Source organism: Scatophagus argus, chromosome 17 (assembly GCF_020382885.2).
Source record: "Scatophagus argus isolate fScaArg1 chromosome 17, fScaArg1.pri, whole genome shotgun sequence".
Classification (NCBI taxonomy): domain Eukaryota; kingdom Metazoa; phylum Chordata; class Actinopteri; family Scatophagidae; genus Scatophagus; species Scatophagus argus.
Window position 1 is genome coordinate 15055252 of NC_058509.1, and position 12325 is coordinate 15067576.

At 38.1% G+C, this 12325-nt stretch overlaps 1 protein-coding gene across 1 annotated transcript in view; it reads right to left on the bottom strand.

Moving 5' to 3' along the window:
* The window catches only part of csmd2 (CUB and Sushi multiple domains 2), a 254062-nt gene extending 242137 nt beyond the window's left edge, over nucleotides 1-11925 (bottom strand). Inside the window, exon 1 of the mRNA XM_046417596.1 lies at nucleotides 11791-11925. The gene's annotated coding sequence lies outside the window, so the exon portion shown is untranslated. The remainder of the gene's footprint in view (nucleotides 1-11790) is intronic.
* Between the last annotated feature and the right edge of the window lie 400 nt (nucleotides 11926-12325).

Sequence of the window (12325 nt, forward strand, 5' to 3'; positions counted from 1 at the left end):
CCATCAACTATACCCCTGTGTCGCCCTCTGTGCTATCAGTTTGGCTTTTGCCTTAGTTTTTGTCGTGTATCAAGCACTGTTAAAGCAATCCAACTGTGTTCAACAGGTATGGGTTTGTATTTTGACCTGTACTTTTAGAACCATCAACAATTGTTATGAAACCAAGTGCCAACATGAAGCATTTTTCCATGTTTTATCAAAATCAGATCAGATAGGAGTTTTGAGCTCAGTCAGAAACTTGGCTCTTTAATTAGAGTGCCCCCCAAAGGGCAAGTACTATAATGTGCTAAAACACCAGAACACAGTGCTGATACATCATCCCTCTAAGCTTCATTAAATTTAGGCCTGTGATGTCTGTGATGTCACCTGAGATATAATGTCTGACGGTCGATTAACACAGCCGCTGACTTCATTCTGCGGATGACAATGATCTATTGTGATATTCAATCTGTTCTTTTGCATATCTTTAGTCTCATATGCATCATTACCACCTGTCATGAAGAGGAGGTTATGTAATCTGGTAGGGACCTATCATTATGACTTTAAAAGAGGGTAAAGTTAAGTTTTTAAGCAAAAAGTAAACTGATTTCTGAGTTACGAGGGTCCATTGGCAGAACAAATGTCTGATTGACCTCATTGTGCCAATTAGGATTGAGACCAATCTCCATAATAAAATCTGTGCTTTCTGAGTAAGTGCCTGACAAATTGTCTTCCGTCTTGGCAGTATCCATTTCATTACAGTGACACTCGTATTTGAATACCAACAAGGCTGCTGTTGTCTCACGACTTGGAATGCCAGCATGGCAGGTGTTCAAATTGATAATATTGGCCCAGGTGCAGCTGATTTGGGTAACAACTAGAAATGGGGCAACTGAAGCACTTTCACACCCTTTTCTCAATTCTGAACTGTTCCTCTCATAGTGATAGGAGTAAAAAGGGTACTTTAAAAGCATTTTTTTAAAATAATCAAAAACATTATAAAAAGCATTAAACCTAACCTCAACAAACCACCTGCTGTGCAACCTTTTCACTCACCCTTAGGGACTTTCCTTAAACTTCACTGAAATGGTTGGGATTTTTTTTTAAAAAAACTACTTTTTTCATGCTGATATGTAGTGGTGGAAGAAATATTAAAATCTTTTACATTTAAATAGTTTTATGTATTTAAAGTACCCAGCCCACGAGAGTAATGTGTTAATTTATTACTGGATCATTATTGATGCAATGGCATGTAATCAATATTTTAATGTTCAGTCAAGCTGAAGCTAGCTTAGTTTCATATCTCATTGGGTAGTTTAATCCGTAAATACATCTAATTTTATAAAAGCTTTCTATTCTATTCTATTTTATAAATATATCTTGTTTTGTATGCAAAATATCTGCAGTGCAGTACATGCAGTGAAGTAAAACGCACAGTATTTCTCCTGGGGATGTAGAAAAAGGCACCCAAATGTTGGTTTTTGGCTACCTCAAAACCGATCTTGGATGAATGTACTTTCCACTATTGCTAAATTGTAATTTTTACATTTATGGTTTGCTTTTAACTACTCCATTACTTTTTCCAAAAAAGTGCCGCAAATTGTCTCATATGTGACTGCAATAATGGTTTAAAAAAAGAGAGAGAGATATCCTGGTGAGACTGATTAACCAAAATAGATACTAAAACAACCTTTTTCACATTTATGCTGGCCTGGAGGATAAACAGCAGACAACAACAACAACAACTGACAGGGTGTGTCCCAATTCAAGACAGTTTTTTGCAGCTGTGTTTGTGCTAGTTTGATGTCACATTAGACGATGAAGCCAATCAGAAATGTCCAGACCTCATGGTGTAAAGTATGTTAACCCTGCAGGCCCCTCCTGGCCTAAAGGTGAGTGTTATCAGGAGCTACAGTCTCTGTATTACAACATAAAATGTGCTTTCAAATGTGAGATAAACAAACTTCACACCACCTATAATACATTTTTGAAAATAGAAGCAATGATTTCTGTACCTGTACCAGCTCGAAATACTGTATACTTAACATTGTTAAGATCATTTTGACCACTTTTCTGTCTGAAAGGATGATAAAAATCTATAATGGTGTCCATTGGTCAGTCTGAAATGATAAGTAGTTCTTTTTCCAGGCAAGCAGCTGAACTCTGTGTATTTTCTTAGCTCCCACTGTGGATGATAGCTTTTTTCTACATTTATTTATAACTTTGATTACAAGTTACGCAATTAATTTTAAGTTAGTTTCCATTTATCAACATTACAAGATTGATAAATGGGTTTTCAACTTTTATAACTGTCACAAAAAGGCATGATGAAGACTGAATACAATGTCCAGGCTACTCTGGCCAACTTATCTTTCCCCTTTGTGTATCTGTAACTCAAGCCATAGCTGATACGTGACATAATGGGAGTTCTCTCTCTCTAGTGTAATTTGCTGCAGCACTCACAGCTGGCAAGCACGTAACAAGCCCTTACCTAATTTTCACTTTTGTTTCTCAACACATATTGTGTAATAATCACTTCAATTATATGTTAATGTATGCTTAATGACAAGTCCTGCGTTGAATACATGGATCCTTTTTTAAAATGATTGCAGCTAATGCCTTTGTTCACTGGTGTGGTTGACTAGAGACAACTGACTGATTTGTACGATGGAGACACTAAGATGGAGAATTTGCCAATGAGATTCTGGAAGCTGGCAGGAGTGATATAGAGCCTCAAAAGCGTGACAGCGATTAACAGTGTTTTCTGGGGACTTGTCATCTCATATGTTCACACTGAGCACTTTTAATTTCACAGTGTCCTTAAATCTTTTGGATTTCATAAATAAAAAAAAAAAACTAGGTAAATATTTTTTCTCCACTCCACTTTTCCCACAACATCCTGCTAATGCAGGTAAGTGCAGTAACCGTCAGACCTCTCTGAATTACACTTGCCTCATAATACAAATACTTTGAGCATTAACATGAAGACTAATTTAGAGAAAACTATTTCTAATGGTCACAAAAAAAGTCTAACATTAGAATTACTACGGACAATCTCTCAATATGACCAGGACACCTTTTAAAATGTCTATGTACTTACAGGGCTGTGCAGGAGGAAGATGCACAGCTCTGTATGACTTGCTGCTGACTCGCTGAGAGACAAAGAGAGAACATGAAACAACGCGAAAAAAGATGAATACAAAAGAAAACAAAGAACAAGAAAGAGCAAAAGAAAAAAGAAGGCAATGCAGCAAGATCTCTGCAGTGAAGTGCTCTTGCTTAGCTGCTAACTGACAGTGAGCGTGTCTCTCTCTCTCTGTGTGTGTGTGTGTGTGTTGGAATAAAGTGCAACACTGTATAGATTACCTAATGAGGGCTGTGCCTTAAAAAGCTTGGCATTTCCAGCACCAGCTCCCCACCATGCACACAAACTCGTTTATAGTTTTCCTCTGAAAAAAGGATGCAACCAACAAGATGAAAGAAAAGTCAGCATTTTAAGTTGCAAAAGTGACTCTGCTGGCCTTTCCCTTTTCCCATCTCCCCCATCACTGTTATGTGTGTTATGTATGAGTAGGTGTGTATTTCTGTGGACCTCATTGTTTGTTTGTGTGCCCCTGAGGCATCATAAGAAGAGTGAGACATGAGAGAGCCTTTATTCATTAGCCGTCAGCGTCCTACCTCGCAAACAAGAGAGGGGAAGGAGGGGGAGAAGCAGGGGATGATTGGACATGGAGGTTGGGGGAGTGGGAAAAGATTGCCCAACATGAGAGCATAAAAAGCATTCAATTAAGACATGAACTGCAGGGTTCATTAAGCATGAGCAAGCCAATGAAAATGACCATCCATCAAGAGAGTGTGCTGTGGCAGCGCTGAAAAGCGCGTGCAGACATGCACGCATATAACATATAATTACTACAGAAAACAAGCTCAACCTTGCATGTTTAAAACTGAATGTAAACTAACAGCATACACTATATCAATGGTCTAAACTGTTGCAATTCATGTATTGATTGTACTATGTGTGTGACTAGCTTTTTTTTCCATCAGTCTCATCTTCACCATTTCTCTTATAGAAAATAGCAGTTTAGGTAGTACATGTTTGGTTGTTATTTCAGCTGTGAGACAAGGGAATGAATTTGAAAAAATGTTGTTCTCATGCAGCCTGGTACCCTCAATAATGACAGTGAAATGGCTCTTTAATAATAGCCTACAATACTTTTTAAGTTTTGAAAAGGACATAAAACTGACTGTTGAAGAGCAGAAACAAAAGCACCGCAGATGAATTAATCTCCAGTCACCTCATCATGTGCACAGCACGCACGCATGTGGGCCTGAGGACGTGAAATATGGAAAACGAAGCACATCGTGAAATGGAACATGTAATACATCGCCGAAGATGCTCTTTCCTGTCAGATTAAAAATGACGTTCCCGCAAAATGTATTTCTGAAAACTGTAATATGGAACGATTAAATGTGCACGTGCTCCAGTGTGTACATGCCTTTTGTGAGGCATTACCAACTCGTGTCAACATTAGAGTCTCGTTTGCTTCCTCAGCACCCATGGGTGCACCCACATACAACTAAGAGACTGCAGTGTGCTGTGACAAGCTGTCTGCCCTTTTAGTATCTATTCATGTAGACGCTTTGCTTTTGCAGGGGACGAGGGCATAGGGCTCATATGGTGCATGCAGGTATGTTCAGTGGAGATACAAGTCACAAAAGACAGCGAGCATTAATAACTGAATTCATGTTCTGCTCTTGAAGGAACCAGTATCACAATAATATGTATCTCACTGTGCTGAAAGGACTGCAGGCTCAGCCTCAGTGTAAGCAATCAAAGCAGCTGTTTGTAAGTGGCCTTGGCCTCAAAGGACTTGGTGCTCCCACTGTTTTCAGCCTGCTCTGATGTGTTTGAATGTACTGTGTTCTCAGTCCGACAGCACACACCTGACACTTTCCTCTGAATGCTGTGAATTATGCTTACAAGAGTAAACTACACCTACATTTCTTTGTTTTATGACTTTGAATAGGATAAGGGGCAATGGCTTTCTGAGGATTTTTAAAAAAAAAATTCTTTCTTTTTAATTCTTGTTTTCATAAACTCATCCGCTGGGTGCTCTGAAAATAATTCAAATACATTTTCTCAAGAAGGAGCCTTTATTTTCCATTACTTCCCTCAGCCTGAGTCAGAGATCATGTTGCTTTTGACAAATACAAAAACCCTGCACCTCTGTGCTGTAAAACCCTGCCTAATAGGTATTGTATTATAAGGCAGAAAATAAAGTCTCTGTGATAAATAAGTCAGAGCCTGTTTGAGTCTCATTTCTGGATGAAATTCTTCTGAGTTCTGTATTATAGAGACAGAGGCTGCATCAGGCTTTGGTTATTCAGACAGTACTTGTTTTCAGAAGTTTGCTGTTGTAACTTTTCTTGTTGATAATAAAAATCTGATAACGCTTTTGAAAAGATAAAGTAACACTGGCAAAAAAAGGCAAAATGCATCAGTAGTTACAATCCCATTTTTGTTGGTGTTGGCAAGATAATCTGACAAAATTACTGCTGTACCTGAGTTGTTGTAGCTGGATGACCTGATGATGTCATAGTGTGGCCCTTTAGCTAAAATATAATCACTAGCATAGTTTAACCCTTTAAACCCTGATATTTACCTTTGAAAAAGATAGCCCAGGTATTTTTTTAAGTGGGGTTGTGTTAGGCAGTTACCCATAGTCAGTAAATGGCAGTTGGCACAACCCCAGTTTGGGGAAACAGACAGCAGCACCAGCATATGGAGCACTGGAGTGGTCATACAGAGCAAAATATACATTAAGTGCACTTTTAACTGCGCTGAGCGCTCAAATGTTAGATTTGATTAATTTGTTCCCACATTTACAGCCATTACATCCATCCATATTCTCTTCAAAGCCACCCAACTCCTGTGACAGAAATGGCTGTCTTAAGCGCTCTAAAAATGCAAAAAATTTAGCATGCACTTCACCTGGCATAGATTTTTCTGTTTGTTTATTTATTTATTCATTCTTTTTTTGTTGGGCCTGGCTAAAACCCACTTTGCAGCTTCCCCTGTTCACAGCAGTGCACTGCTTAGCTTCTGTGTTAGAACCCTGCTTGTCTGCTTCTCCCTTCAAAACACCTGAATTATCCCTTTAAGTAGCTTAAAGGTTAATAACACTGTCCACTCTTCCAACAATAAGCCCAGTATCCTAGAATTTATGTTCATATTGGATGACTCCGAAGGCCGTGATTCTGACTGGAGTTCGCTTCCTGTCACTGATCTGCAATAAATGTTTACTTCTTTCTTTTTCTTTTTCTTTCTGTCTTGTTTCATAAATATTGCATAACAGTACTCTGTTCAGCTAGATCATATCTATGCCAAGTGAAATGTTTAAAGCCAAGTCATGATCTTTTGTTGCTGCACCATATAAAATCGCTGCTGTCCTGTGACTGTCTTGAGCTACAGAAAAGCACAACAGCCCTGTTTTAGTGCTGACTAATTTCATTTTTAAATGATTTCTGTGTAGTCGTATGAAACAAGTGACCAAATATGGAGACCTATTTTTTTTTTTATTGCAACAAAATTAGAAACTACCTTACACATGATTTTATTGGCAAGTAATTTCAAAGTTACTGTCATGCTGTTCTAATAGTGCATAAAAATGAGACTGGAAATTGGTCAGGTGTTCCTTTAACAGAATTACCTTGGAGAGATGATGCAGGTTTGTTTATCAAATGCTGCTTCAGATAGTTCGACTGATTAACTAGTCCTCAGCCAGAAAAAGCTCTCAATTCATTCTTGGAATGACAGCTAATACACCCCCAGCAATTATTTGCACATTTCTTTTTACTTCATTATTGATTCAGATGTGATCCCATGTGCTGCCTACAATAAAGTCTATTCACACTCTGAATTCCATCCATCATGTTTGTCCTTTTAATACAATGAAAAGATTTAATCGAGAAAAAGATTACTGCAGCCATAGTTTTGAAGTTTGTGCTTAATAGGTTAATTATTGATACGTGTCCTAAATTGAAAAATAGAAACAGCAAATCAATAGCTACATCATGTTTTGCATGAAGTCTGTGGTATTTGCATTTTAATTGGCTGGCAGCGCTAATGATAAAAGACTGTAATTTAGCAGCTAAATATGACTGGGAACCCTGGCAAAGCAATTAGTATTCTCTAAATGTCATGTCTTTGTATCAGGATACATATTACACAAAATGTATTAGTCCCTCTGTGGCCTCACAGAGGGACTGTTTCACAATAAAAGGCACATCTTGGCTCCCAAAGCCCCCCCAAATTGTAGAGATATACACGACTTCAAGCAAAAAACCTACAATCCCAAATGCGTCTGTTTCCACAGACTAAATATTCCCACAGGGAGTGTGAAGAGTGCATAAGAGGCGTCTTTTCTTTTCTCACCTCGCAGGTTGTAGTACACATTCACCTCAAACAGTATATGACTACAGATAGGCAGAAAATACCATAGTGGCCACATTTTCCTAAAAGGCTCTGGAATTATTTACAAAAAGAAGAGATCCAAATGTTTCATTTAAACATTATCTCTTTGCAAAAACATCATTATTAATGAAAAAGTAAACAAGTTTAAAACCTCTGTGAAGGCCCGTTTTGCATTTAGTCAGGATTTACTTATTGAGGCGTTGATCCGAGATTAGTTCCGATAGCACATGTTAATGCTATGGGAAAAGGAATTAATAATTAAAACCCTAACTGTCATAATTACGAACAGTGTCTCAGATGATTGGCTTCAAGCTTTTATTTGATCAAACTTTGCTTTGTTGATATATGAAAAGTTATACATCAAAGCGGGCACAGAGAGATTTAAAAAAAAAAAAAGAACTAAAAAGCGCACACAAAGGGCCCACAGAATATAGTATCGTGGCTGCAGTTCATTAGACAATGACATATTGAGAGAAAATCTTAAATGTGTTACCTTCTGATGGTGTTTTGCGTCTGTTATTAGCTCGTTTATTGCAATTCCAACACTTGGAGGGAAGGTAAACAAGATCAAAGTGTCATGAGTTTAAATAACACTCCCAATCATCCTGGAGGTAATTACACAGAGGTCAATGAGCGGAGAATGACCCCAAAAAAATAAATGGGCATCAGCAATCAATATGTCACGCTCACACACACAGACACACATCCACGTATATACACGCTCGCACACATGTATGCGTCGTCCATGTCAGGGAACGAATGGCTCACCTGTACTCTCCTCCAGACTGCTCAAACAGAACACAAGGCCCAAATTACATTTTAATGGCCTTTCTCTCTTATTAGCACAGCTGCGTCTTTGAGTGTATGAGAACAAAATGAAGCTTCCAATCTTTTCCATTTCGTGTCATTTTGTCTGACATGATCAAGGCTTCCTGTCGATGCACAATCAGCTTTTTGCTTCGCTTTAATAATAATAATCCAATCTCCATTTGAGAGATTTACCTTATTTTATTATTTTGTTGCAAAACACTAACAGTAAGGTGTTCAAGGATTCACCAAAAACCATCATGTTTCTGATTCTACAGGAAGTAGCTTGGTCAACATGAGAGTCAGTTTGCCTTCAAGGCTTGGGCTCTTAAGCTATGATACCAAACAGCCCTTCATGCCTGACTGCTTTTTATACTCCATGACTCTGTTACTGTGTACTGGAGAGAGGTGAAATCTGAGATGAGCCAAAAATGGTTTGGGGTAAGACACTTTTTAAAAAAACAACAACAACAAAAAAAAAAAAAACTCCTGTGCTTGATAATTCTTATCTTCTTTTTCTTTTAGTTTTTAAAATCATCCAGTCTTCAGAGGGTTAATACACTCTGTGACAGTAGGAGTGCTCTTAAAACTCTCTCTTTAACACACACACACACACACACACACACTTAAGCTCTCTTGCCACTTGTTGTTCCAATACCCTGCTAAGCTCTTTGGTCCCTTCTGTATTTGGTATTAACTCAGTAAAAGTGTGTCTGATAAACATGACCAGAAATTTCCACGTCAAGCACAAAGTCAGCATTACTTTTAAAGCTCAAACAGTGCATTTACTATTTCCTATGCTACCATCCAACAATGCCCTATTTCTTTATCTTTTAGATCAAAACCTTTAGTCAAAACTAGATAAATTTAATGCATTACACATAATAAAAATGCAATTAAATTATTCCCAAAGTTGTATTTTCTAGTTGTACAATTTGTCATTCAGAATTGTCTCACAGCCCTGGAGGAGGACAAGTGGCACAACACGATAACAAATGAGAACCGTGAAATGATGAGTGTAAATGATCAATGATCCACCCTACTAGTTGTGCTTAATTGGACCCAGCGAACCAGTGACATTGATTTGTTCTAACCTTTGACCTCAGTATGGGCTGCTTAAGTAATTTTTTATCCTTTTACCTATACATTTCTTTCCTGCCTCTGTTTTAAAAAGTGCAATGCAATTCATATCTTGGAAGGAGACACACATCATTAGCGCCTGAGCCTTATTTGACTCAGTCTTTCTTTCACTTGTGCTGTTTTGTGCATCAAAATTACACCATACCCACCCCTTTGACAGCCAGCCTCGTCTATAATCATCTGTAGCTGTAGGATTGAGCATCAACACAAAGATGAGCAAAAAGAGCGACTTTAGAGAAGACTGAGGACAAACACAAACGAGAAAAGCATTGAAGATTACAAATCAGTCTTCTTGTGTCACTTTCATTGGGCGCGCATATGTCATCATGTTAGCACCATAACCGGTGTTAAGGAGAGGAAGTAATACTTGGAATGACAAGAGGAATATTTTCAGCCACTCTGTCACCAGCAATCAGCGGAGAGAAGAGTGCCCTAATCAGAGAGCCGCTTGACAGCAGAAAAAGCTCTCCTCTAATGATCCTAACTGTTCCTGATGCTAAGATAGGTAGATAAGTTTACTTCACTGAGCAGGAGTGATGTTATGGACTGTGAGAGTTTTAAAGTTTAATTTTTTACATTTTGTACACTGAGTTTGGTCATAGGAAAAGTTAAAGGGCTAATTAACATTGGAAATATAGTTGGCTTCAGCTGCCAAAAATGTAATTTTTTGAATGTATTTTAATGTTAAAAGATGTTGGTAATGAGCAAATTTTAAACCATGTCAGCATGCTAACACTTGCTGATTAGCATTAGTCAGTAGACGCTTATGACAATGTCAGCTTTACAGGAATCTGATCAACAAACCAAAGTATCAGACAAATAAAAAGAAAATAAATTGTCCTTATGGTGGTAATAAAATGTAGAGGGTTTAAAAGATGTTGTAATTATTCCAGAGGAATCTTTGCATACATCAACCTCAAGCTGACACTAGATGAAATGTCTAAGGCAGCCAGAGTTACTGGGCTTCATCCGCTGAAGGCCAGGAATGTCTATACAGGACTGCATGGCATCCATGTGACAGTGATGTGGAATTAGTTAACATATTTGGACCAAAGTGGTAGACCGACCAACAGACAGACCGCCATCCCTGACACACAACTGGAGACACACCACTGACTGTAAATGACTCATATGGAAATTGTACTACAATTTTGCATCAGTGTGTCCTGATTATACTGGCGTGTGAACGTTGTTTCATCCTGCCAATTCTTCGTCTCAGCATTATCAGCACTCAAAAGAGATTTATGCTCCAGGAATATATTCAATTTCAAATTTTCACAGTTGTACTTTTTTTTTTTGGTCACACTGCTCAGACTTGCCTGGCAGTTGCTGCTGCAAATACCAACACACCCTCACCACCAAAAAATAACTGAATAACTCAAATGCTGATATCTAAAACCTTGCACTTAAATCAACCTCGGGGAAAGGATCAGCACAGCCAAATCCTCAACTACACTACTCTATAAAGATCTGTGACTGGTAGCAAAATATAAAAAAATAAAATAAATAAAAAATAAGGATGCCACTGGGAATGTTAGCCAGCATCTGTGAATGATTTCAGTTTAATTCAAATAGGCTTAGCAAAAGATAGGTTATCTTCTGATATGACAATGGATTCGGTTCAGGATAAACTCCAAGTTTAATGTGTCTTCCCTAGATCCTCTTTTCTGTTTGTCATATATATATATAAATAAATTATGCAGAGGTACAGTGGAAAATGGTTCTCTAATCACTGTCAACTGAAATCACTTCTTCACAGCTGTCAGGTACAGTACTTTGCCTGAGGATATTAGAGGAGTTTGTTGTATTTGGGTATTTAATGTTTTAATTAAAGAAGGTTGATGGCAGGAGCTGCCACATGAAGAGTTTGTCAGATATCCGAGGAGCAGATGGGAAATGTTGCCTCATTAGATAATTTGTTCATTTCATGGCCATCCATCTCAAAGTATTGTCTGATAAAAATCTAAGTGAAGTGCATTTTAAGTGTTACAGATCCAATTTATGAGTGTGTGTGACTGCAGATCTGTTTAGATGGGTGAATAAAAACATAAACACTGTCTGAAGTCCATAATTATCTTCAAAATATAGAGATGTCTTTTCTTATTTGTACTAAAAATAAATTTTTGGGCTGGCATGGTAACTCTGTGCTGTCCCTACTCCCTGGCATTCAGTAAGGTTAAATCTAACCAGAATGAAGCGTAATAATGTTTGTCCATTTCAGTAGTATTCTCTGCGGAGCTCATGTGGAATTTAAAATAGGGAGTTTAAAAAGTGGCCTGTCAAAGCGTCTTGTATCACATGGTGTGGCTACTGTAATCTCACAACCAGGAGAGACTCTTAAGATTTATATGTCAAAAAAAACCCCTGAAAATCTTGTGTTTGCTCACCTTGCTGCAGTGAAGTACAGGTGAAGTCCAGGATCTGAGGCCTGTATGATGAAGGCAGACTTGTGCTTTGTGAGGTGACTTCAGGCTAAACTCGGAGTGGTTCACGTCATAAGACTGCCATGGTAACTTGGCTTCACACCTGTTTGAGAAAAGACATTGAAATAAGTAAAAACATGAAAAAAATCATTTATTCATTCAAAGAGGATTTTTTCACAAGAGACGCCATATGTCATCCTGTGACAGAGAGTGATTGAAGCACTAAAGTCTTGGGGTTCCAGCTGAAAGAAGGCTAAATTGTCATTGCCTACATGTCATAAAGACACAACTTAGCCACACATTAATTTAATGGAATATACAAATGTACTTAGAATCAGATCTACTTATGCCCTAATGGTGGGGCAGAGATATTAAGAGCTGATAATGAGCAAGATCTGCACACCAAAAAGCTCCTGTTGAAAGAGCTTTTATTCGCTGCTGCTTGACATTTTGAGCACAAGGCTCTTCCTCAGACTGCTTCTGGGATGTGCATATCTTT